Source organism: Oreochromis niloticus, linkage group LG17 (genome assembly GCF_001858045.2).
Source record: "Oreochromis niloticus isolate F11D_XX linkage group LG17, O_niloticus_UMD_NMBU, whole genome shotgun sequence".
Classification (NCBI taxonomy): Eukaryota; Metazoa; Chordata; class Actinopteri; order Cichliformes; family Cichlidae; genus Oreochromis; species Oreochromis niloticus.
Window position 1 is genome coordinate 11,189,883 of NC_031981.2, and position 22,776 is coordinate 11,212,658.

The window sequence follows — 22,776 nt, forward strand, 5'->3', positions numbered from 1 at the left end:
CTGGTCACCACAGGGCCGGGAGCAGTTACATTTAAAACAATGGTTGCTCTATATGTGGAAGTGGAGACGGCCCATTGGAAAAGAGGTAGTAGTCCTCTTCTTTGCAAAGCCATCTTAATGACTGGCATTCATGGGCAGTGCCAAATGCAGGTGGATATGTGGATGTTGTTTGGGAGGTGGGATGGATTACTTCTGTCTAATCCAGTAGAATACAGCGTTTTGGGGAGCTGGAAGACTGGACCATTTGTGGTGTAAGAGGAGTTTACTGACTCATGTTCCAAAAACAATCCCTTGATAGACTACACGGTCATTTCCCATAGCTGGGAGATCTAAATGAGTTCATAATCAAGAGAGTATGAGAAGCGCAACTCGTTCTCACCAAAACTGCTGCAGTGGAAAGTTTTCACATTAAAAATTCCAGTAGAAGTGGCTGGCAAACACAATTTTTAAACTGTTGTTAAATATATGCTTGGTGAGAAATTCTAAGTGAAAAAAACGAGCCCCAGACAGTAATATCACCTCAACCTTCTTCTCTACACAAACACCCACACACTCTTGTTCTAATCTAATCCCCTCATAAACTTATTCAAGTTTAATCCCCTATTGATTTAGACAAAAACTTTCTGTGCAATTAACAACCTGGAAAATCCAGAGAGCGCCCTAAAACTCCTTTAGAGGAATAAAAGGCTGAAAAGAAAGGAAGAGGCCTTAATGAACGAATGAAAGAAAGACTTTCGAGGTGGTTGACGTCTGAGATACAGTAATACCTTATGCAGAAAGAGGCTTTTTTCTCCTGAATTGGACAGACAGAAGGAGGGTGGGTTTTGACCTGACATGAGCATTGTAAAGTTAAGCGGCCTAACGTGCTGCAAAGAAGACAGACAAAGAAAATGAAAAGAAATAATCTGTTCGAGAAAGGCACAGAACAGGAGGAGGGGTAAAGAGCGCTGCCGAGAGAGAAACAGAGAGAGAGAGAGTGTGGAAAAGAAAGCACAAGAGAAGCACGACTTAAAGGAATGCAACCATTGTTGGCTTTCTGTGAAGCTTTCCCTTCTAAGCTGGTTTGAGTAGGGGTTTAATCGCTTCAGGTTCCTTTGTGCTTTTCAATCACTGATGTCTGTGCCTCCTCTTCTAGCACTGATTTAATAAGGCCGCATCATATAAGTAACCCCCCAGGCAAACAACCCACATAACCCACCCCGCCAAAAAAAAAAAAAGCACACTTTCACCAACAAACACTGATCAACCACGACATTAAAAGTGCTGACAGGTGCGGTGCGTGACATGGATCATCTCATTAGCATGCAAAGTTCTGCAGGAAAACCTTGGGTTCTGGCGTTATGCGGATGTTACTTTGTACTCTGACAGATACCACCCACGTAAACATTGCTGCAGACCAAGCAACACAATATTGGACAGGCAGTTTTAGCATTGCAGCAACATTCAAAAATTAGATATAGAGTTACATGCGTACCATTGGCTTCTGTTTTGATTCATATTTTAAACAGCATTCCAACTTTTTTGGAAATGAGGTTCTAAATACTTGCTTTTTATGCGCTTTTGTGCCCATAATGATGTCTGTCTTTGTGTGCGTTCCTTAACAGTGTCACGGTACATTGTGTTTTGGTAGAAAAACATGCATTTCATGCCAAAATCGCTGGCTGTATTGCATTATTAACATTAACTGGCACAATCTCTTTAAGTGAATCATCACTATGCATGATTGAATCATTACTAAATTCAATTCAGGCCTAATACATTCAGAAAATGTTCAACAGATAGAACAATTGCTTAAAATTTCAAAGAAGGAATTAGATATCCTCTCACTGATGACACATACTTGAAGATCACCGACCTACATCTGGAGTTGTTGTTCTTCATTTTTTCCCCTCTTCTTTTCTATACTATAGTAACTCCAAACTCTACAGCACAGTTAGAGTGAAAACATTGCAGAAAAAGTCACCAGACTTTTCAAAATGACCAATAAAACAAACCCTAGTAGCATTTTGATTTATGAGGGATAAGCTCAGGGTTGATAAATATCTGCTGTCCCTTGCTGAACCTTATTATAACCCAGATTTATGACATCATCTTTATGAGACTCTTGCTGCTGTAAATGACAGTGGTGGAGAGGATGATGATGATGTAGGAACACAACAGTAAAGAGAATGAAACAGAGTAAACAGGACAAGATGCAAGAATGTGTAAATGCTGATTTTGTAGTGAATAACATTTTCAAATTTTACAGTTGTTTTTTTTATGTGTGTGTTGCATTGTTTATTTTTCACCAATATTCACGTCTACCAAGATTTGCAGCTGATGTTTTATCATCCGCAGGACTTATAATGCATCTTAATGCAGTTATAAGACATAACGATGCAGTATGAGAGGATGGTTGCAACAACAAGACCTGGCATAGCTGGACTGGGACTTGTTAATACAGGATTATGAGACAAGGTATGATCCTCTACTTTAAAAGTGGACAGGGAGCAATTTGTTTTGGTTGTTATGCGCAGTGAAGATGGATTTAAAAAAAAGAAAGAAATAACCTGACTCACTGAATTTAATCTGCTATAGATTAATTTCACACTTATAGAGATTCTACAACTGAAATACAGAATACATAGATGTATTTGTACTCTGTAAGACCACATTATTTCAGTAAATCAAATCTGTTGTCATGTGCAAAGTATAATGCCAGTGATTAAAAAAAATAAATACAATTAATTCATTTTTTAATTACATTTATTTTCAGGATTATGTGTTTTGTGACAGTTCTAAGAAAAGTGCAGAGGTGTTGAAATTCTGCAGCTCAGAAATCACCGCCTGACCAACACAGCATCACACCTTATGTCTCACTATAAAACACACAAAGAAAGAAGGTTGATATTATTATCCATCATTTTGTGATGATCAGTTTCATTGATCGTGACTGCTGTGATTCTAATAGTTTCTGATAGCAATTAAATGCCTGCCTTTGTTATTTAACAGCTGGGGTTAAGCTTCAGTGAGCTATTAACTTAACTAAGAATATTTATAGGAGGTTTGTAACATTTCATTTGCATGTGATTACCAGCTTTTATTAATAAACTGAAAAAATGAAAAGATAGAAGGAAAGGAGAATTCTATTTTTTCCAGTACTTTGAAGGGAAAAGTCACTTTCACCTTGGTCAAAGTGAACACTTTACTTTTGCCTTCAGCCCTGTAAAGTATCCTTTCAATGAACAGCATCTGCATGAGATGCTATTCATTTGATGGAAAGACAGATGCATACCACTGAGAACACATTGGTTTGTTTTTTTTTTAATCACAAACAATCCTGCTGTATTTACTTTTTTTTCTGGTGACTCATAGGTAGCCGTATCTATAATGTGTGAGTACACTGCAAAAGTTTCTGTTAATGTTGAAAATATTTTTCATGACCACGATTAAATTGGTTTTGGGAAGATCATCAGACATGTATCTGAGCTATTCAACATCCCTCCACTTGTTTACTGATCTTCTGTTAAGCTGTTTATGGGAAGTGTGGGTCTATAAATATTGCCAAAGACAATGCTATAAGATTGTTTGTTGTAAAGCTACTATTTAAACAAATCGCACTAAATCACAAGATGAACGAGAAAGAAAGGGTCTCTTTTTGCAACAGCGTTTCTAATTTCTAGAACAGTTTCACTTTGGCTTTCTCTGGCCTTGCAGGAACTGTATATTGCATCTCCACCTCTTAAGGTCACAGAATTGCTGAGCAGGTTAAAAAAAAAACAAAGGGGTCAAATAATTTCTGTTTGAGTTCAACAATGCAGAGAGAGTGACTCAAGAGGAGAGGGAAGTTACCGATTTTTTAATCCGCCTTCCTAATAATGGGCAATTGAACTGATGTCTCGAGTTTTTCTGTTCAGTGAGATCACTGGCATAGTGGAGGGCTACACCAACAAAGCACAGGGTGTTCTAGGCATTTTCTTAAAGCACAATGCAATGTCACCCACTAATCAGGCAAACACTCAGATCGAATGAATTTTTTTTCAGATGCACTTTTAGGAGAATGGACTATTATGTGTTGTTAAGACTGTTTTTTGTCTGGTTCATCTTCCACCAGCACACTGTCACAATTTATGCATGCCAATCCTCTTTTTAGTTTGATTAAATGAAACCACCTTTTACTTTATTCACTCCCAGCAGAGAATCCTACTGAGATGCTAGTGGGTGACCAGTTAACAGATGCATATGAATATTTTCATTTACCAAATGGCCTTGCATCCTGATTGAATCTCTAGCCAAAGCATAGGATAGCAACACACATTGGCTATGTCCATGCCGGGAGAGGGGAGAATTTATGTGGCCGTTTGGTGACTTGGGACTTTACAGAGGGGATGTTTAAGATAATGCCTTACATGGTTTAACTGATGTAAGTGATGGGCATTATCAGAGGAAAGCACCGGATAATTGTTTTCAATTACATTCCACGCGGACCCTGAAAGGAAAGAAAGATTGCATCATTTGTAACAATATGTAACAATCTCACCCTTTTGTAAACATCAAAGAATAGAACATTTAGAGGACCCCCGAGATCAAAGCGATTTAGATTTCAAATAGCAGTCATAAAAAGCTTGACTCGGGCTATCTTTTCCCTTTTTTTTTTTCAGAGAATTAGACGTCCAACATCTATTCATTTGAATAGTAAACACTGCTGTTGTGAAGAGCTGTTTGACTGACTGGCAATGACACGTTATGAAAGAACAAGCTGAAAGGATTAGATGGGCCCTGAATGAAAACTAATCTGCACTCTTGTTTCTCCCAGCCTTTGATAAGGTGACACAATTATAGAGAGAGACTGGGCAAAGGGCACAGAAGGATTTTTTTTTTTAGCTTTGGCAACTGTTGATGAGGCTGTCACAGCTATTAAAAGCAAGATAACCTTATGGATAATACATTTCACCACAAAATATTTATCACAGCTACAGTATTATATGCAACATGTGCATACAAGCCGGAAAAATAGATACATAGTCAACACTAAGAGATGATTTAAAATGACATGCATATGATTTTACCATGTACCATTTAGCTTAAAAAGGTGACATGACTGATGTCATGTCATTGCAACAACAAATAAACACAATGGGCAAAAGTAATATCAATTGTACAATATTTCTTTGTATTTTAAAGCATTAAAATAAGGCACATTGTAACGCCACTTTATTATGAAGCTTAGAAAATGAGGACATCCATCCATTTTTATTCCTCAGTGTATGTACAAATTGCTGATGGTAAAGGGAAATGTTAGGATTAAGATATTGCATGCTTATATAAATGATAGAAGCAAAGCAGAATTAAAATTCTTTAATTTGATAGTATTTGATATATATTACCCACAATTTTTGTTATATTAACTGTTGTTTGTGGTGTTTCAATGCCCTACAAATAGGCGCTCTGTAGTCCAACTAAAAACCAATTACTGTACTAACCATGCATCATCAGACACCATATAGAAGTCTATACATACTAATAGCCTCAGCCTATATAAACTACTGTAATATTTAAAGAAATTAGTTTACTGCTGAACTGTATATAACCACCATCCTTAACATTGTATTAATTATCATTTCATCAAAGCATTTATTGAAGTTGCTGGCATTATGTTATAATTTGTATTACAGGGGTTATCATAATCAAATATTAACATGTTTATTATAGGTGCAGTTAGAACCACTTAAATCGTTGAGTTAAATCTATAATCTTAAAAGCTTATATGCTGAGTATTTTGTTACAGTAAAATAGTGGCTGAGTGAAGGCCTGAATGTATTCAGCTTCTTGTTGCATTTGAGTCTGCCTAGCAACAGGTGACGCAGAGAGGAGGACAAGTCCATGGGGACCTCACCACCATATTTGGATGGAGGCCAGAAAGGGGAACTTCTGTGTCTGCATTTATCTCTTAGAATAGATCACTGTCTGTAGAAGAGGCAAATAATGTTCTTAAGATGCAAATTATGTGCTTGTAAACGCAAGAAGGGGCGTTACAATACCCTGATGTTATAAAAGTAATCTAGAGTGTATTTTGGGTAGAGATGTACAACTGTTTTGCAATTTGCACCTCTCCACGCTGCGTGTATTCATTAAAATCAATTGTTTGAACGGCCTTTTCTGGACTATCATTGTTTTACTCTCGTCCTCAATTTCGGACCCGTAACATTTGGTGCATTTGGCCGAGGTTGAGGGAGAAAAGTTGGAGGTTGAGACTGAGAGGGTCCGAGGCGCTCGAACAAGCAGACACGAGTCAGTGGTCGAAGTGAGTGGACATAAGCCGGCTTATTCAAAGGTAAGGCACTACCTGTTGAATTATTTCCAAACAGTGCTGGATTGGTTATGACAAAATTAAAAGTCTACTCACTGAAATTACTGATAAATGTCTGTTTTGATTTTGGTGAAGTTTTCATGAGGTTTACCGGTTGAAGTAATGATAATGGAATATTAAGTAACAGTACTGATTAAAGGAAAAGCAGTTGGACTGCTAAAGAGAATTTAGAATAATAGGTAATTGGGCGTTTTGGGGGTTACACTCCCAATTGGTTATAAGGTTGGACCTGCGTCGGTCATACACTTCTTCTGAGGTGTTGATTGTTGTTTCAAAGTATTACAAATTTCTGTAGAACGGCAGTTGGACTGTTAAGAAGTGCATTGTTCGGAGGTGACGCTCCACATTTCTTGGGGACGCTCAGGATTTTCCGTTGGACGGGATAGTTCGATTGGCGATCGTGGACAACTGGGGACGGTCCAAAATAGCTACTGATTGGATCAGTGTACCGTTTGGAACGGTGTGTGCACTTTTTTGGGTAGTAAAGCTTGGAGCTTGGGCGTTGGACGCTTTTAAATTGTGTTAGGGATTTTAGAGATTAGACCAGAGACAGGTTGGACCTGATACTGGGTAATTGACAATAAAAAACTTGGAGTTTGTCCCTTGGAGGGTTAACTTAAAATTGTCTAAATTGTCTAGGTTTTAATAGGCCTGATAATACTGCAGTTGTAATTATAAAGACGTCTGTGTAAATATATTAAGAGACTTGTCGGACTCTGTGAGTCAGGCTGGTATTATTTTTAGACTGTGTGTGTGTGTGTGAAAATGCAAATAAGGCAGCTGCAAGGTCTCTAGACTTTTAGGAAGTTTAGATAGAGACCGTACACCTTGCTGAATGGCTGTGTTTAAGACGCTTATTACAATATTGTAAGTAAAGTTTTATTTCTTGCCATGACTGTATGACTGTTTGCTGGGTTTTGAGATAAAATACATAAAATGTTGATACTTATGACCGTTATTTGGGGTCTGAAAACTGAAATTGACTTTGAAATAATTTCATTAATAAATATGTCTGTAAGTGATGTCTCTTTTGGTGTGTTCAAGTAAGATGTTTTAGGATTTTTAGATGGGTTTCGTTTCAGTTTGAGATAATATACACAGTTACATTAGGGGTTCCTAATGCATTGTTGACTTTGAGTGATACATATAGGTGTAAGTCGTTTGATGTTTGTTGGGCAAAGGAGAACTTTAGAAGACTGTAAGTGGTTTTTCCTTTAGTCCGATAATATATAAGTAGTTAGATTTGACAGACTTGTTTATATTTTGGCTTTATGTTAATATAGGTTGCAACGGGCACAGAGGAAACACAGTACAACATCTTAAGGGTTTAAAATAATAATAAATAAATGAATGAAGCTTCTTAAGGGTTTTTGTGTGTGTTTTTAGGGATAGTTTTTTGTGGGTTTTTAGGGGGAGTGTGTGTTGGTGGTGTTTGTGTGTCAAACGGGAGATAACATGAAAACAGAGGAATTAGAGACTAGAATGTCCTAGAAGGCAATAAAATGCAAATTAAGAAGCTGTGAACTGCTTAAACCACAGTTGGTTTCACAAGTACTGCTGCAAACATTGTTGAATGCGTGTGTTTAAGACACCATTTATGTTTATTAGAGGGTTATAAATAAAGTTTTGAGTTGCTGTAGTGAATGTATAGTAAGTGACTGAATTTTGATAGATGTATATATTTTGAGCCATAAAGGCTGGTGTGTTTTATTTTTCAGTTATGTGGGTGTGGTGAGAAGCTGTGTGTGAGACGATGAGAGGTTTCAGTTTTTCTTTTTCTTTTTTTCTTTTTGACTTGCTCTTTCTGATTATGGAAGGCATGTCCAAGATACTCGTATGAAAGCGTATTTTGAGTGATTTTAACTGTGTGAATGCTGTCAGTATTTGATTTGAGTGACTCTGTGTGATTTGTACCAAATAGTAAATAAGTCATAATAACACTAGGGAGGTTTATAGTAGAATGAGTGAAAAGTGGGAGGTGGAGAGAAGAGGCAGTGTCTGTGAGATGATTATGAAAGTATTGTGTGAATGATGTCACAAAAAATGACAAATGCAAAAACTTAGTATATTTAAAAGTGTGTGTGTGAGAAGAGGGTGTATTGTTTTTAGACCAAGACTTAGTAAAACTAAAAGAGGGTTTGTAGACTGTAAATATGAAAAAACAAGTGTTTGATTAATTTGTAGAAACAGGAAAAAGAAACAGGAAATACTGTGCTGCTGTGTGTGTGAGAGGAAGGTGTGTGTGTGACTGATGATGTCAGGGGAGCACCCAGAGAAATGGACAGAGTTAAATTCTAAGAAGATGAAGCAAATCGAGGTTTTAAGATAAAAAAAATGAATATAATACTAATTGTATGCTCTAGTGTGTCAATACAGGTGGGCGTCTCTCAACTTTGGAACCTTGAGTTCAGCAGCAGAAGAGCAGATTAATAGAATTGGGAGAAAATAAGCCAGGCTTTGGCTCGAAATTGTGCGGCTGGATCTCTCACTTTGTCCCTGAAGCGGAGAAGAAGTTCAAAGGACAGTTAATCGCCTGATGAAGACCGATAGAACATCGTGGACTTGAATACAGCAGGCAAACGACAGTGCCACTGATCCATTAACACTGATGACGACTGACGACCAGCAGCAGCATGTAAGAGTAATGCAAGATGTACTGTGAAAATACAGGCTGGGCAGTTGAACAGTGGGATAAAGAATTGTGGAAGAGCACTGGACATTGAGTGATATTTTGCCATGCTGGGACTTAATCTGAAAGAAGGACTGTAAAGGAACAGAGAAGAAGACAGCAGCTGAGTTGAGACTGTGTTTGCTGGAGCTTTGAAGCACGAACAGGACACTGTGAATGAAAAAGAGACCGGTGAGAGATGAAGCTGGACGAGTTTGACTGCGAGAATATAGGATATAATTGGATTGAAAATTGAAACCTGAACTCATGAATTGTTTAGGGATGTCCACCATAGCATAACAAAGAGGTAAACATTAGAAAAGGTAAGAATAATGAAAGAAATAATTGTCATTACCTTAATGAATAGAAAACACACATACAAATTGTTACATGTGAGATATTTTTGAAATGAATCAGAAGTGAGATAGTTTGAATCTAAAGCTCAGTGGTGAAATGCATAAATTAAATATGAACATATAGGATGCAATGAAGAAACAGCTTACACGTAGTGTACATTAACATGAATACATAGAAATGCAATGAGAAACTCAATGAATTAATTTAATGAAGAAGCAGCTTACACTCAATTAATGTAAAATGCAAGGAAGAACACGCTTACATGCATGGCATAATTGGTATTTCTGACTAGAGAGAGAGAAATGGGTCATTTAAGTACTTGTGGTAATAATGAAAATGTCTTAGTTTTGTTATTTTCAGGGGTAAAGCAGAACCGTACCAACTCTCCACAGCAGCAGTCGGAAGAAAGTTAGAAGTTAACATCACTGGATAAGTTAAGGCAAGTTTCTGGTTGAATTGTTCACAGAATCATGTGTCCATGAACCTGGAAAACAGGCCCTAGCTCCTGGCTGAAGACTAGGAGTGCTTTATTTAAGGTGGGAAATCAAAACAGAGGGTTAGTAATTCGGGGAAAAAGAAAACTGACTGCTTAACTGGAGAATTGGAAAGGTGTCTGACAGACTGCAAAGCCATAGATGCAAAATACCACACACAAACAGAAAATGTATTAACCGTACAAAGACAAGCTCATGAAGATTAAGGCATAGAGATATTGATTAAATCTGGCTAAGAACACAAGCATATGCAATGAAGATCGGCTTGCTACTTGTATGAGTGATAGAATGGTGTGAATGTTGAATAAACGGATTAAACTAGGTTAAAAGGGTGACTTAGCAGTGCTTTTGCACTGAGTGATCAAAACAAGTGATTAGTATAGAAAGAAAATGAAAATAATTCAATAATGTGATAAAGTTTAAACATGTATTTCTTTTGCCAAGTTAAATTGTTGAGATATGGCTGAGTATGGAAAAAGTTTGAGAGCTTGTGTGAATGTGGACAGAGGAGCTTGCTGTGTGTGTGTGATTGAGGCCTTAAAGGAGGGGTAGATTGTTCAGAGGTGCAAATTTGATTAGGAGGTTTATAAATTAGGGTTGGCACATTGTTGTAAGGTGTTAGGCTGAATCTGAGTATGGTAAAGTGCTTAACCGGGGTTATTGTTGTGTACGAAATGGTGTAGCTTTTGGCGAGGTTTTCGGTGTGTTGAACGGGTGAAATTTAAGATGGTTTAAGATTTTTGGGGCTGTTGTTTTTCATTTTAATAGAGGGAGTTTTGATAAACATGGACATGTCTAAAAGGGCCCATAGTTTTTATAACAGTGCACTTAGAAAAAACCTGTCAGGTGATTTTGTTTTGTACTTTGATGAGCTAACAATCAGCTCTCTTTTTTTTCATTTTTGCTCTAAGCAGGCCTGGAAGAGAGTGAACTGACGGCGCGGACAAATTACCAAGTAAGGATTGCAGCGAGTCAATCCAGTCAAAAGTATAGAGAACTATTTTCCTAAAAAGGAAAACGAGATAAAACAAATGACTGAGCTCATTTTGCTGATGTGGAGCATCTGATGACGTGCGCGGAAGGCTGCAGATCAGCAAAAAATATCATGTGTGAATGCATGTGAGTGAGTGTGTGACTGGACCAAGGTGGGGATGAATAAAATGTTGACAAACAGGACAAGTGGAAGACTTAATTCTGGGGATGCTGATGTTTGCTTGGAGGGAATTTTTGTTTTATTTACTGGGGTTGGATTATGTTATTACATTATAAAATGCTAAATGCTAAAAGGGAAAACATTGTTTGATATAACTGATGTTACCATTAACTGAAGAAACACATGATTGATAACTGTTCTGTTTTAAGTTTTCTTTGTTGTAACACAGATTGGATCAGAAATGGGGAGAGTTGAGTATGAAATGTAAAGTATAGGTTTTGTTTCCAGGAAATTCTAAGGATCCAGACTTTTGCATGGAGCAAGGACTTTGAGAAGATTTGACATGATGATTAAATTGATTTTAGTCCTTAAGCACAGGTTTTCAGGGCTGGAGCAGATCCACCGGAGAGGAGGATTGCTGAGCTGTTCTGAGAGATGATATGACTAACCTTTTTCCTTTAATTTCTTAAGCCCGGGTGATGCATTTTGAGTTTTTTGAGTTTTTTGAGTTTTTATTTATTTGGACACATCTGGTGTGTCCAAATATAAAGGGGGAATTTAAGAGGTAATTTGAGATGGGTTCTAGGATCATTTTATGACTTTTGGGGTTTTTGATAATTTAGATATGGTAAAATTGAGGCAGAAATCGTTATTTTTAAATAGAGTTATTTTTAAAGTAAAATGAAACTCCCCTGCTTGATTTAAAATAGGCGAGGCCAAAGGCCTGTAGCTTTTAACTGTATGGCTCTTAACTTGCAGGGATGGCGTGGAGTGTAATGAATGAATGCAAAACATGCTTACAGACACAAACATGACATAGATTTATTTTATAGGGCAAGGGTGGAACACATGGTGCTTTGTTTCTGCTTAGCAACTAGTGAGGCAGACGGTGTTAAAGATAAGTATGTAATAAGTGAACAGGAAACGTGAGGCTGAGACGGGTGAAACAAAATGTTGTAAATAATGGAAACTTGTGTAACTGGCATTAACAGTAACTTTTGCATGTCAGGTATATGCTTGAAGCAAAAAGAGGTGTAAATCCTGATAGAAATTTTGAAGCGTGCTTTCTAGAGGAGAGGTAGGCTGACATGGGGATGGTGTATATTTTACCCGGGGTGTGTTTAATAAAACTGAAAGCGTTGCTCACACACATAAAGAGTATTGAGATTAAATAAAGTTAATAAAAAGGATAAAGCCCAGAACATGATATTGTGAACCAAGTTTGAATAATTAAAGGAACATTGGATGAACACAATAGATTAGTGAGGTGTAGCAGAGAGAGGCTTTTTGTTTTCTATCTTTTACAGGAGAAGATTTCAGGACCACAGCGAGAATCCTGGAAGCCCCAGATCGAACGGAACCAACCAGAGAAAGGAGAAAAACAGAGCACAAATACACCTAGTTGTTTATGTTACAAAGAAGGTCAAAAGCTTGTTAGACACAGGTTATAATGGAAGCATAAAAGGGATGAGAGGAAATTTACATAACATAGAAATCCTGTGACAATTCGTAAATTGCCCAAACACAGTGTTCAGACCGGATATGCGCTACCCGTTAAAGGGGGCGAAGAAATCAGGCCTAAGTTTGACAAATGAAATGGGTTAACTCGATAGAGGAGGTTTCCAAAGGTTGAGAAAATAATGTAGGACCTTTTACCAGGAGAAAGCTAATTGTATCTTTTACACTTTACAGTGTGTACCGAGGGAAGTCAGGAATAGTTTGAACTAGGATTGAAAAAAATTAAACTAGATGTAGCAAGTAGATTTAGGGCAGCTCACAGCCTGGTGTAAACGCAAGGTGCCGTCACACAGCTTAAGTTATTTGTTTGATTTATTTTTATCAGTAATATTGTTTACAGGGTTCATATTGCATTGAATATGTTTGTCATCACATTCATTCTATTCACAGGTTTAGTTGATTTTATACACATTGCATATCTGTGCTTGTTTGGAGTTGATGTTCTATCCAAGAGGGTTTTAAGCTTCACTGGTGAGAGTGTCCACGTGATACATGTTGAGGGAAGATGAGAACATAGCAGGTTAATTGCATGCATGCTTACAATACACATAAATCTAGTAGCAGGCCTGAGCGAGGGCCCAAGTGTCTTCTGCTTCTTATTTGAGACCTGCGCCAATTTAGTTTACTTAGTGATTGATGACGAGGGTCCATTCCACTAGATTTCCACTAGAGAGGGACCCAGGAAAGGAGCAGAGACCACTTAAGCATGAAGTGTTTTCAAGTGGGAGCTGGCGTTTTTATTATTGGACCACCTAGATGACGTGAGGTTATTGTCTGGTTTGCTGAGTCAGGGGACGGCAAGAGAGGGTCAGAGCGAAGGTAGTGGACCTGGGAATGGTGGTTTTGGCGCCCATGGTGCCATTAATGGATGTAGAGGTGACAGAGTGGGTCGAGCGGTGACACGAGACATAGTATAGTGACCTCTTGTGGGCAAGAGGTCAAGAGAGGGGATTGTAATATTTAAAGAAATTAGTTTACTGCTGAACTGTATATAACCACCATCCTTAACATTGTATTAATTATCATTTCATCAAAGCATTTATTGAAGTTGCTGGCATTATGTTATAATTTGTATTACAGGGGTTATCATAATCAAATATTAACATGTTTATTATAGGTGCAGTTAGAACCACTTAAATCGTTGAGTTAAATCTATAATCTTAAAAGCTTATATGCTGAGTATTTTGTTACAGTAAAATAGTGGCTGAGTGAAGGCCTGAATGTATTCAGCTTCTTGTTGCATTTGAGTCTGCCTAGCAACAGGTGACGCAGAGAGGAGGACAAGTCCATGGGGACCTCACCACCATATTTGGATGGAGGCCAGAAAGGGGAACTTCTGTGTCTGCATTTATCTCTTAGAATAGATCACTGTCTGTAGAAGAGGCAAATAATGTTCTTAAGATGCAAATTATGTGCTTGTAAACGCAAGAAGGGGCGTTACAATACCCTGATGTTATAAAAGTAATCTAGAGTGTATTTTGGGTAGAGATGTACAACTGTTTTGCAATTTGCACCTCTCCACGCTGCGTGTATTCATTAAAATCAATTGTTTGAACGGCCTTTTCTGGACTATCATTGTTTTACTCTCGTCCTCAATTTCGGACCCGTAACACTACCATAGAGCAAGGGCTATGTCACAGTGATTCAGTCAAATAACACTTCAACATTTAAGGTGGCTACATCTCACGCTTGCACATGTGACCAAACACACGAACGCAGCTGAACACACACGAACACACGCAAGAGTAAGTGTACCTCCTCCTGCTATCATTAAGAGTGGTGGTCCACAGAGCAGAAATCCGCATGAAGGGGCTGGCGGGAGAGTTATTACCTGGCCCACTGGCCATGACCCTGTTACTCCGGTTTGTGTGAACACACACGTGCATGCACACACGCGCACACACAGACACACACACACAATCTGTCTTTTATAAGGCCATACTTGAAGACACAGAAATTGCAGAATCCCTGCCCCAGGTCTAGAAATCTCTGAGCTATCCCCTTTGCATACCACTGGTGCAAGAACACCAACTGAGTAGAAAATTATACAGTAAGACTGCGCCTTTGCACAGGTTTAAAGCTGTATGAGACTTCTTTTAAAAGAACCGATTAAAGTATATATAAATTGGAATTACTAGCAAGCATTTGCATACCGTAAATATGTAAACAGTTTGAAATGCTTTAATATGTGACCACCAAAGAATATTTTTGCTAAACATCGTGATACCAAAGTGCTCACAAAGCTCACAATTTGGATATAAAGTCACTGCAATATTTAATTCTATAATAGGGTCAAATGTAATTAGTGATGGACGACCGGAAAACAAAAAAGTGAAGAAAGGAGAGGCTGACGTCACCAATATTCTAAATGAGTGTCATTAGCTCAAACTCCTCCAACAAACTATAAATCTTACAACACAAAAAACCCAAAAAAGATGCTAGCACTAGGCGGCGATTAGATTTGGCAGCATCAGCCCTGGCCTCCGGGCATCAATGAGCAGCTGTTTCTCTGCCATGACTTTTAGTGCTATGCAAATTTAGCAGTAGTCAAAAGACACGGCACCAACGTCTTACTCTCTCACTTCCACACACTAACAAACAAACAGTCCCCTGGTAGAAGCAGGCGGTGGTGACATGATGTGACAGGTTTATTAGGCTGTCGTTTTAATCGTGTTTGATGTGACTCCTGGCCCAGATAATGCCATTAGACCATACCAGGTATGCTGGTTAGTTGAGTGCGTGTGAGAAAGGCAGAAACCAAGTAATTAGTGATATTATACTTTTTTAAACCTACATTTTTTTTAGTTTAATTATCACAGGAAGTCTTACGATTATCATCTTTAAGCACCCATAGTGAGCAAAACAAATACGATACTTTAGATGGAATAAAGTACGCGATGGATTTAAAAGCCAATACTGGAACAGTTTTGAAATGGCTCATATATCACTGTCCTGTTACTACATCAACACAGTTTGACCTGGCATTCATAAAATAGAAGCCCAGACAAAGAAAAACATTAGTTTACTATTGTTGTGCATCTACAGTATTTCCAGAGTATTTCATGTTTTAGGTTCCATGTTGATGTTTTCATACTTGCCTTTAAGGGTGACAGCATGGTTCTTTTCAATGGAGTTTCAACAGTGTACTCAGCTTTCATCTTTATCTACAGTACATTGTATTATTTTCCTTCATGTGTGCAACTATAGATAGGGGCATATGATACTATTGATTCAGGCAGTCGATATACAGCCTGTGGTGTTAAGGTGTGTTTATTCACGGTCACAAAGCTGTTTCGAAATGGTCTTGCCTATTACACATTCTCAACACAATCTCATACTTTACTGTGAACATTTCCTTTTTGCCTAGTCTCAATTTGAACTAACAAGGAGCTAGTCCATGCAGCATATTAATAGCTGGCTTTGTTCACTGTGAGGAGCACGCTCATCATCTGAGGTATGCATGAACAAAAGAGCACAAAATATGACTCAACTACTGAGTTTAAAAAAAATCATACCCCACAATCCCAAATTTGGATAGCAAATACACCATTTTTTTGCATATAGTCATCTAAAATCAGCTAATTACACATAATATATAAGACTAAATATAGATCAAGCGATTCAGCCTTTCAATGTATGATTTAGAAGAGCAAATGAACATACTGGTGACATTAATGCTGAAACATCAGTAGGGATTACTGTTAGATTATATAACAAGGTTATTATGTTGTGACTTAGCTCTTGTTGCCATAGAAACAGCTATGTGACGGGACATGTGAAGTGATTTACCTGAGTACGACTTCCCAGAGGTGATCTCTCATATGGTGTGTGTGTGTGTGTGTGTGTGTGTGTGTGTGTGTGTGTGTGTGCTTGTGAGTGTGTGTTTACCCTCACATCCTCATCAAGATTACCTGCTTACAGAGTTTAATTTACTTAACCAGAAGATTTCTAATCCCTCCTCATTTTTGCTCTGAGTTTATAATCAACCTCTTTCTCCCTTCCTCAGTTTACCTCATCACTTGGAATACATCACCATATATCTTTACTTCCTTTGACTCTTGCCATGTCTCTCATTCAATCGTCTCTGTCTCATGTCAGTTACTGTGTCTGGTTCATGCTCTGCCAGACAAAAGCAAGACACCTTCACCACTATGAGGGTGTGTTTATGTCCATTTCCCAGTGTCTGTGCTTCCCTGTGTGTGGCGGAGTGACAAAAGGTGACAGTGAGCAATGGTCCTGACTTAAAAGTGGGTGTGCTTGCTTGCAGATGTGTGTTGGGGTTAGGTAGATTGGTTTGTGTGTTTGTGTGAGTGTGTGTGTATGTCTTCACACAATGATGGTGACAGTTGAGAGGGAACTGGGATGTGCAGAATTCCGTTCCGTCCTGATGCCCCTGTCACTTCTTGGCCTTGTTCCCTTCCCTCAACTTCCCTTCGAACCCACTAAGAGGTGAGGGTGAGGGGTGAAATCAGTCGCCCATACACAGGGGGTGGCCATCCTCCCCTGGGCACAGACGTCAGAGCAATGCCACAGATCCAAGAATCTCAAGATCAAAGAAACAACTGCATACATTTGACTCAGAGTTGGTCAAGTCATCTTTAGGACTTTAACAAACTGAGTACAACTTCTTAAACATTGATCTTAGCAGTGCATTAAGAAGTGATTGAAACAAATTTCAAATAGCTCGTATCTATACATCTATATGATACAAGAATAAGACTTTCCAGCCATTTACCTTCACTGGAGTCCTATCAAGGACTGGATATGATCATACAGTCTAACTTTTCGGAAGATGAATTTTATAAAGACTCCATTTTCTCTCAGTTAGCTTCTAGCTGTACAAAATATATTTACAAGCACATTCACAAAATATATACACCTCATAGGCATAATCAAAAAGTTCTGTGAACTCTGAGATGACCGAAACGGGACTTCTAAAAAAGCAGAAGTGCAGGCACAGGGAGAACAGCACAACTTTATGCACCTGATATATTGTGCCACTTCCTCTTGGGATACACTGGTGCCAAATATTGAATACTTTTCTTAAAACATGCAGGCATTCTACACGCTTTCATCCAATAATTTCTAGACAGCGGGGGGAACGCAAATCATTAGATGTGAGACATTATATGAATTACATAATAGTGTTAACGCACAGTCACAGACACCACAGTGCTATAATCAAATAATTCTTGACTGTCATCTTTTCTTGGATGCCTTTCCGTCTCCAATTACACAGATACCAGGAGACATATTGGATAATTGATTTGGAATAAATTGAGTATTCCTGAATATTTGTATCATGGTGCCATCATTATCATGGGACACATTATATTACATTGAGACTTGCTTTGTGATTGCAACCCTAAAAGACTAGACTGCATAACATCACTGCTGTTGTGGAAAAAAGAATAAAGGGATGTATTGGAATTAATAGAATTTCAGCCTACTTGATCTTGGGAACACTGCAACTAAAGGTGCTTAAAGGTGTTAAGCCAACTGCTAAACTTGATGCCTTTTAATATTGCAAAAACTTTCTTTTTGTGTTGACAGTCACTGTCCCTGCTAACAATATATTTCAAAGCACTTAGAGCTGTCCTCCAGGGGCAGGTTAGTGGTCGTTGCAACCAAACACAATGAGTCTATGGCGGCATGCTAATTGTGGCGCTGCAGTTTAATTAGCATTAATGCGGCATACCACGGTAATGAGCATACTGAGGTAATGGATGGCTGTGAACACAGCGACAGGTAGTGGTGGTGTAGAATTAATGTCTGGGTGAGAGAGGGGAGAAAGAGAGAGAGAAAAAAAAACGTTCAACGGATCTGCCAATTAGCTTTTCCCTCCGAAAAGGTTATTCGTTTGACAGCACCAAAGATGTCTTGGGAATACAAAGGATTGAAGGGGCAAGGAGCTTGCAGCATGACTTGCAAGTTTTATCAGCCATTTTGTGTTTACTTATGACTTCCTGAACTTTTTGTATCAGCCTAATAAGCTTGTACATATGTTAGACAACTGTTTATGGAGATGTGATTGTGTGACACTGGCATACAACTGCATAGAAGCATTTAGATTTATGTTATCCGTCATTTACTATGAAACATAGTAGTACTCTAAAGACATAAGTTGTGGGCGTGTAAAACTTTACAAGTTTCAAGCAAACTGACATTTTAAGTAGCAGTGTCATCTGGGTCCACTGATTCATTAGGGTGCCCCAGTATAATCACAGTTTACCTGTAGAGATGTAGGCTACTGGTTGTACTGACAGACCTTATCTGATAAGCTAGAAGATGGCATCTGGCTATTGCCAGAAGCATGACATTACTTCTCCCATTCCCATTAGTGTGCAAAAATCCCAAGCCATCTCTCATTTCTTTATGTTTTGCTCAGAAAATTAGAAATAGATGCAGTGATTTATTTAAAAATATTTGTAAACTAGAAACTAGTGTTTCAAATATATAAATATAAAAGTTAACAATATTTGGTATGACGACTTTCTCAATACAGCCTGAACTCTCTTAGACAAGCAAGTAATCTTCAGAAATAGTTCTCCAAGATTCTCGAAGGACATTCAACCTCTTTTTTAGATGTTAGCTGCCTTTTATTCTGTTCTCTGTCAAGATGATCCCACACTGCTTCAATAATTTTGTGGTCTGGGCTCTGTCCATTGTCATACTGAAAAATGATGCCATTGCCAATCAGATACTTTCTAGATGGTGTTATATGGCAGAGCAAAATCTGAAGTTACTTTTTTGCGTTAATAATTCCATCAGTTTTGACAAGACCTCCAGGACCACTGGTTCAAATGCAGCTCCCAAACCATGACAGCCTTTAGCCTCCACAGATGGCTGTAGAAACTCACTGTACCTCTCTCTTGACCTGCGTACATATTGACGATGGGTTGAACTAAAAATTTCCAATTTGTTGTCACTGATTTTTCATCCAATTCTTATTTAATTTGACATACCTCATCGTGTTCTCCCGGTTACCCTTCTTTATAATTGGCTTCTTGACAGCCACACGTCCACTGAGACCATTTTCAATGAGGCTTCAGTGAAAAGTAGATGGGTCAGTTGAAAGGAGTTGCATCTCCTAGGACCTGTGTCAGGTCTTTGTTGCATTTTTTTCCTCATTTCTTAAGGAAATTACTTTAAAATACGAGTCATCTGCTGTAGATAGTTTTTTAGACCTGGCACTTCTAGTTTTTGTTTAAAAACGCTTATCATTTAATAACTAAATTAGTATCAAACAACTAATTCAGAAAGACTGGTGCATAGAAGGAAAAAAGCTTTCTTAAAGATATCTAATATATATACATAGCAACTGAGAACAAATTATGATTTTGTGACAGGCTGGTATTAACAATGTGTCAAAATAGCTTTTTTTTTTCTCGAAAGTTGTCTGTTATGTGTGGACACAACAATGATTCATCTCTTGATTTAAGCAACGTTTTTATGCTTGAATGATTCATAGGTGAGTGTTAAGTGGCTTAACAAAAAACCAAAACCAAAATCCCCTTCAAATAGTCAGGCACAAGGGCTGGATTGAAAATGGGTGGAAAAAGCAGCCGGAGACCAACTTCAAAAGACTTTGAGAAAGCCTGAAGAACAACGCCACTTTAAAACTGACAAGAAAGTCTTGCTCCATTGAAACAAAATATAAAGAAGTGAAGGGTGGTTCAAGATTTTTGCATAGTAGTGTGTAGTGCACTCACACCTGACACAGATCAAATGGGCAAAAATATGCAAAAATAAAAATGTAAAATAGAGTAAAACACATTTAAAATTATGACAAATAAATAAAAAATACACAGTGGAAGTGGACTAGTGGAAGTAAAGGTAGCACATACGAACGTGCCCAGGAAGAATATAGTGTATGATAACTCTGCTGGAGATGGAGTGTGATTTGAATGGTGATAGTGGAAAGAGGTAAGAGTAGGAGGAGAATAAGAAAATGAAAAAGTGAGAAAAGTGACAAGGAGAGAGTGATTTCAGTGCTCTGGGAATATTACCAATATCACAGCCAAAAGCAGAGATTGAGATATGTCAAACCAATTATTAATGTGAAGATATCTCAACATTAGCACGACTTGTTTCGAATTGACACTGATATCACAGAGGAATGTGTGATATTCTCAACATCCATGCCAAATATGATGACATTCATTTTGACAATGGTACTTCTCCAAATATGGTTTCCAATCTGTCTGGCTGTCATGCACGATAGGCGTGTTGACAGCGTAGTTAACCACTTACAAAACTGACAGCTGACAGACTGGCATTACAGGGGGTAACATAACCACAACGTGGCTGTAACATTTTGTTATATTGGCTCCCTGCAGAAGTGCTTCTGCTTTACTTGGAAGGGTTGAAGTGTGGATGGAAGTAACAGAAAACTTAATAAGCCCTATCAGACTAGCATGTACCAATAAACAGTATAAACATGGTTGAATATAACAAGTATTGGCTAATTTGTCAAATTCTGACATTTAAAGAAAAATCTTTTTAAAAGTGACTTGTTTTGAAAGTGAAATGTTTTCACTCTGCAGCGTAGAATAAATAATGTAATGCATACATGTAGGAATGGATTTATGGTTGCTTCTACCCATATGGATACGGGAAGCCTATAATATGCTCACTCTTCTGTAAGAGGCTTTCCTCTGATTGACAGTGTGAGGTATTCAATGTCAATGGTAAAAGAGTAGGGGGAAAAAAAGAAAATGATGAAAAGGAGGAGCTGCTTCGAGTCAAAACTTTCCTTTCACCTGCTGAGTTTGACAGGCATTAGCATACGTTGTGCATCTTAGCAGAAGATGGCATGAGACGGCCAAGTCTGTTTAGTTGACAGGTGAGGCTCAAGGTTTAGTGAGTCCTCCCCGCGGGGAGGGGCGAGGGAGGGGGTGTCTGATGTAAATTTTGATGGATCTAAACATATATAGTGGGGTTTAAGGGATTTTGCAACTAATAGGATAAATGGAAGCATATGTCTTCACGCAGCCGTGCGCATTCAAAGTCAAACGTGAGTAATTATTGAAGATATTTGTCTTTCTAAACAAATGGTCAGTGTATGTCAAGGACATGACTGCTATCAGAGAAGCAGACACACACACACACACACAAGCAGGTGCACCATCCACTCCTGTTGATTTCCTCTCCTGTAATATTGATTGCCTTTCTCCTCTTCCCCTGGTGTTCTCTCTAACAGCTCCTCTCACCGATCTATAGAGTAAATAAAGGCAATGCTGATAGAGAAGGAGTGTGTATATGTGTGTGTGTGTGTGTGTGAGAGAGAGAGAGCGAGAGAGAGAGAGTGTGAGTGTGTGTGTGAGGGAGTGAGAGAGAGCAAGAGAGCTTGCAATTCTGTTTTTTCTCGGACCAGTGAGGTGATTTCAAGGTTGATTGGAAAAACAAACTATCTGGAAGAACACTTTTGAAGAGGAACCGCTTGCTATCCTTCCACTCAACACCCCTCTTTCCAGCACAAAGTGAGTGTGGGTGGGAGACCGTGTATGAGTCTGAGCTCTTCCTGGTTCGGCCCTTTTGCTATATGTTTGCTATATGTTATTAGGCCTTTGCTATGTGTGTTCAAGTCTCTGGTCTGTTGTCAGTGTACTAGGCAGAGTGCCTGCTTTTATCCTTTGTAAAAATATCTTCAGGCTTGGCCAGACCAGGAAACAGCATTTCACAGGATAGCACTGCATTGAGTGTGAAGGCAGACAAACACACAAGCTCTATATTCCTATATTTATCTATTTTTCCCTGCAGACTTTTCCTGAGGCTTTACATCATTAAACTGTTGTCATTCGCTTACGGAGCTTACAGGTTTTCACTTCATATCATAATGCTAGGTTAATCACTTCTATGATTGAGCAGGACTTGTGACCAGTCACAGAGGGAAATGGAGGATTTTATGTTTGTCGTTAAATCATTACTTTAGCAAAAATGCCGCATACAAGCAGATAGGCGAAGGTTGCAAGCAATACAGGCTTGTTTTGGTTTTATTTAACGGCTTTCATAATTAGAAATGTGAAAATGTGCAAACTTTACTGTTCAGTTTTGAGCTGTTGTATAGTTAGTAAATAACGTATCAGTCCTCTTTGACTAAACTACTCCTTTGAGCAACAGTACTTTATGTTCAGAATCCACCGATCGACTCTTGCATGCAGCTATCCATCAATAATTGTTCCTTTTTTGTGTTACAACAGAAATATAGTTCAGCCAAGACAAAGCGGAGGTGAGT

General features: G+C 38.4%; 1 protein-coding gene across 4 annotated transcripts in view; it reads right to left on the reverse strand.

Moving 5' to 3' along the window:
- The window catches only part of plxna4 (plexin A4), a 244,786-nt gene that overhangs the window by 71,511 nt on the left and 150,499 nt on the right, over positions 1–22,776 (reverse strand). The gene's annotated exons all lie outside the window — the stretch shown is intronic.